This window comes from Etheostoma spectabile, chromosome 15 (assembly GCF_008692095.1).
Source record: "Etheostoma spectabile isolate EspeVRDwgs_2016 chromosome 15, UIUC_Espe_1.0, whole genome shotgun sequence".
NCBI lineage: Eukaryota > Metazoa > Chordata > Actinopteri > Perciformes > Percidae > Etheostoma > Etheostoma spectabile.
In genome coordinates this window covers 31359422-31364910 of record NC_045747.1, presented here as the reverse complement: position 1 = coordinate 31364910, position 5489 = coordinate 31359422, and positions in this window count along the sequence as shown.

Here is a 5489-nt window from a genome sequence, read left to right as displayed (position 1 = left end):
ATATGAAGTCGTCAGTATTAATAGGAGACTTCAGATCCAGTTAGGGACACTAAGGTCTATATAAAGAGACTTCAGATACAGTATTAGGGGACCACTAAGGTCTATATAAAATCTCAGATACAGTATTAGGGGACCACTAAGGTTCTATATAAAGAGAGACCTCGATACAGTATTAGGGACCACTAAGGGTCTTATATAAGAGACTTCATAACAGTTTAGGGACCACTAAGGTCTATATAAAGAGACTTCAGATACGTCTTTAGGGACCCACTTAGGTCTAGATAATAAGAGACTTCAGATACAGTGATTAGGGAACTAGAGGTCTATATATAAGAGACTCATCCAGTATTAGGGGCCACTAAAGTCTATATATAAGAGACTTCGTCCAATATTTAGGGACCACTAAGGTCTATATAAAGAGACTTCAGATACAGTATTAGGGCCCACCTAAGGTCTATATAAAGAGACTTCAGATACAGTATTAGGGACCACTAAGGTCTATATGAAGAGACTTCAGAAATCTTATGGGGGACCACTAAGTCTATAATAGAGACTTCAGATCCAGTATTAGGGACCACTAAGGTCTATAATAAGGACTTCATAGTACATTAGGGGACCACTACGGTCTATAGAAAGAGACTTCAGATACAGTATTATGGGAGACCACTAAGGTCTATATAAAAGATCTTCAGACTAGTATTGGGACCACTAAGGTCTATGATAAACAGAGACTTCAATTTCCGTATTAGGGGACACCTAAGGTCTATATAAAAGAGACTTCAGATCCAGTATTAGGTACCCACTAAGTCTATAAAAAGACTTCAGATCCAGTATTAGGGACCCATCTAAGGTCTATATAAAAGAGACTTCAGATACAGTATTGGGACCAACTACAGGTCTATATAAAAGAGACTTCAGATACAGTATTAGGGACACTAAGTCTAAAAAAAGGACCTTACAGTAAATTAGGGACCATACGGTCTATATAAAGAGACTATCAGATACTATTAGGGACCACTAAGGTCTATATAAGAGACATTCAGATACAGTATTAGGGACCACTAAGGGTCTATATAAAAGAACCTCAGATACAGTTAGGACCACTAAGGTCTTTAGAGACTTCAAGCGTATAGGGGACACTAGTCTATAAGAACTTCAATCCAGTATTAGGGGACCACTAAAGTCTTTATATAAAGACTTCAGATCCAGTATTAGGGACACACAAGGTCTCATATAAAGAGATTCAGATACAGTATTAGGGGACCACTAAGGTACTATAAAAGAGACTCAGATACAGTATTAGGGATCACTAAGTCTAATATAAGAGACTTCAGATCCAGTATTAGGGGACCACTAAGGTTTATATAAGAGACTTCAGATCCAGTATTAGGGGACCACTAAGGTCTATATAAAGCGAGACTTCAGATACAGTTTAGGGGACCACTAAGGTCTATATAAAGAGACTTCAGTACAGTATTAGGGACCACTACGGTCTATATAGAGAGACTCAGTATATAGTATTGGACCACTAAGGTCTATAAAAAGAGACTTCAGATCCGTATTAGGGGACCACTAAGGTCTATATAAAAGAGCTTCAGATACAGTATTAGGACCACTAAGGTCTATAAAAGAGACTTCAGATCCAGTATTAGGGGACCACTAAGGTCTATAAAAGAGACTCAGATACAGTATTAGGACACTAAGGTCTATAAAAGAGACTTCAGATAAGTCGGGACCACTAAGGTCTATATAAAGAGACTTCAGATACAGTATTAGGGACCACTAGGTCGCATATAAAAAAATCGAGACTGCAGATACAGATTAGGGGACCACTCGAGGTCTATACACAGGCAGCGACTCCTAGCTGACGGGCGGCGGTTGTCGACGGTGGACCCGGCGGCGAGGAGAAGTGGTCGCCGGAGGGACTCTGGCAGGGCCGCTGAGCTCCGGCAGAGGTCGACTGTCAGGGGGGGGTTCTCCGCCTGGCTCGGAGTGACGGCGTCTAACAACAGAGGGACAGGGACACTTATATAAGAAGGGTACAGAGGAAGGAAGGAAAAAGAAAGCACAGTCCGCCTCCGAGTGCGTCTCCGCCTGACGTCAGAGTACCAGCCATCGCCAATCTCTTATCCGTATCGGTCTCGGGGGCACAAGCAGGGACCCCAAATTCCTTTCCCATAGCCACATAAACCAGCTTCGAACTGGGGGATCTGAGGCTTAATCAGGACCAGTTGGGAGATATATCCCTACCACCTAGTCCTGGTCTTCCCAGGCATCCTCCAGCTTGACCCCCTCCACCTAGTCCGGGATCTTCCCCGAGACCTCCTCCCGCTGACGTCCCTCACTAGTACCCGGGTCTGCCCCGATGGCCTCTCCCAGCTGGACGTCCACTACCACCTATCCCGGTCTTCCTTTCGAGGCCTCCTCCCAGCTGGACGTTGCCTCCACCTAGGTCCTGGTTCTCCTGAGCTCCTCCCAGCTGGAAGCCCTCCACCTAGTCGTGGGTCTTCCCGAGGCCCCTCCCCAGCTGGAACGTGCCTCCACCAGTCCTGGGTCTTCCCTGAGTGCCTCCTACCCAGCTGGAGTCCCCCACCTAGTCCTGGGTTCTCCCGAGCCTCTCCCAGCTGGACGTTCACCTCTCCTGTCTATCCCGACCTCCTCACTGGTAGGGCTTCCGGGTCCTTTTCCAGCTGGAGGCCTCATCTGCCCAGGCTCTCCCGCGACGTGCCTCCACCTAGTCCCTGGGTTCCTTCCCTGAGGCCCTCACTACCCACTGGACGTCCTCAACCTAGTACCTGTGTCTTCCCCGGAGGCCTCCTCCCAGCTGGACTCCTACACTATCCTAGGCCTCTCGCCCGAGGACCTCTCCCAGCTGGAACTGCTACACCTGAGTCCTGGGTCTTCCGAGCCTCCTCACAGCTGGACTGTCCACCTAGTCCTGGGGCTTTCAACACTTTGTGTCGTGTTGAGAGGACTTTTAATCACTTTGGACTTTATTTTCGTTCATTTTTGTAACCACTATTTTCTATTTACACTAACACCAATATATCACACTAGGTTTACACTATAATTTTTTTTTGTTAATTCGGTTTGACCCCAGGACAATCAGGGAGGGTAACCCTTTGTCCAGTGATAAAACACCGTGATTCACCCCCACCTGTCCAGCTGGGACCCAAAAAACAGCTTCACCCTGACCCTCTGTACCCCCCCCCCACATCCTCACATTCCCCCAACAAAGAAACAACGTCACTAACACCATATCACGCTAGTTTTTACACTTGCGGTTTTTTTTCTGAATTCAGATCAAAGAAAATCTCATTGTATCTGAACATATAAAAAAACGCAAAATTTCAAGAAAGTAGTGAGCTGAGCCTGTAGTGTGATGGACCCCTCGCTTTGAATATTGGACACTTTGATGAAAGAATCCCAAATTCTGTGTAGAAACTATAAAAAAAACGGGTAAATGGAACCCAGGACAACAGGAGGGTAATACGATATTACGCGTGATTTACGCCCTACCGTCAGCTGGTGACCAAAAAACACTTAACCACTACCCCTCTTGGACACCCCCCCCCATCCATATCAGCTCCTCTTTAACCCCCCCCCACACATCCGCTCCTTTAAAACCCCCCCAATCCTACCCATTTCCCTGTCCCTCCCACCGTAAAACACACACAAAGCACAAAGCAGCCATCATCAATTAACTACCGAAAGAGAAATTACTCCCAGGAGGTGTCAATCGTGGACCACTGCGGCGGGGGGACAGCTACCACCCCGGGACCAAAGAGGGGAGGGACGGAGGTGGCGGAGCCGAGGACCAGCGCCCCTCTGCCGCCGAATAAAACCCAAATCTGTAGGCCTGGTCTCTCCGCTACTCCTGCCGGGTTAAACTCATGGAAAATAAGAAATGACAGCGGACGACACTGCTCAAATCGGCTAACATCCATTAGTAATTGCGCTGTAATTAGAATGCATATGGGCATATCTGTTGGCGTTACAGGCATAAGATTTCGTTAACAATCGCAAAATGGTGGGTTATACATGCTTCCCTTTAATGGTGCATTTAATATAATTTGCTTATGTTCGAACTGTAATTAAACATTTGGTGAATTGCATGCAGAATAGAGATTTTATACTGAAGATGAGAGGATGTATGGGCTAAGCATAGCAGCTGTCAGCAGGTGTAATTTTTTTTTTTTTTTGCGGATAGCTCCGGAACAAAGGCGCGCGTCGGTCCCAAGCTCGGCGTGCGTACAGCTAGTCCAACGACTAGAGAGCTCCTGCTCGGGCCGCGGTCCACTGGCTACCGCTCGGTGTTTATCAATCGACAGGTAACCATCTTCTCTTTTTTTTCAAACTCGCTCTCCCTCTCTCTCTCGCCCTCCCTCCCTCCGGTCTCTTTCTTCCTTGTCGTTTTTTTTTTTTTGTTTTTTTTATCTCTCCTTCACACCTATGTCCCTCTCCGCTTTAAAGGGAAAGTATTGTGGCACGCACCACTCCTTGCGGACCCGTCGTCGCTCGTGCAGGTCCCTCTCGCCCCCGCCACCCGCCGCCGATCTGCTGCTTGCTGCTGCGGTGCTCCACGGAGGCGACAGATAATTAAATCCGAAATGCATGAAAATACAGCTCTGTCGGTTGATTCCTATGTCGCATTAAAACAACCAACCAACAACAACACAACAACGGTGATTACCTAAATAAACAACCGTCGGCGCGCGTCACCGGGACCTCGCTTAGCTGAACGAGGCTTTCCCCTCCGGGCATCTTAAAAGTACGATGCGTCGCAAGTGCAAACCGCTTGGATACCTAACCCACGTCCCTCTCGAGGGGTTACACCAAATCCATTCAAAAAAACTAAAGTAATGCGCACTGCTATAGATCATATAACGACCTAACAAGCTCAATGATTTTGTCCAGTCAGTAAGTATACCAATCAGTAATTCGGGCAGTACCTCCAATACCCAAGAGTATGTTTATTACGTAGATGGAAAAAAAACTATGTTTTTGTACTTCCGTTCTTGTGAGGATGCCAAAAAAGGTAACACTGATATCAACCTGACGGTTCCTTTCGACGGTTAAACCAAACTCCCCATTCAAAAACATAAAATTTATGCGCACATCGTCTTTGATCATATACAACCTAACAAGCTTTGATATTTGGTCCATTCAGTAGTATACACTCATTATTCGGCATACCCCCAATGACACAGAAGTATCTTATTACTAGGAATAGTAAAAAAACAAAACATCGTTTTTGGGGGTACTTCCGTTCCTGTGGGATGCAGAAAAGTTAACGACTGGATTCTTACCTGACGTCATGTTAAAAGTTACACCAAAATCTATCAAAAAAAACTTAAAATTTAATGCCACTGTCTAATGTATTAATAACCATAATACGCAAGGCCAAATGAGATTTTTGCAACTAAGTAATAGTGCATGTCAGTAATTCGGCATGCTTAAAGTGCATTTCATATATGCCATTCTCCATT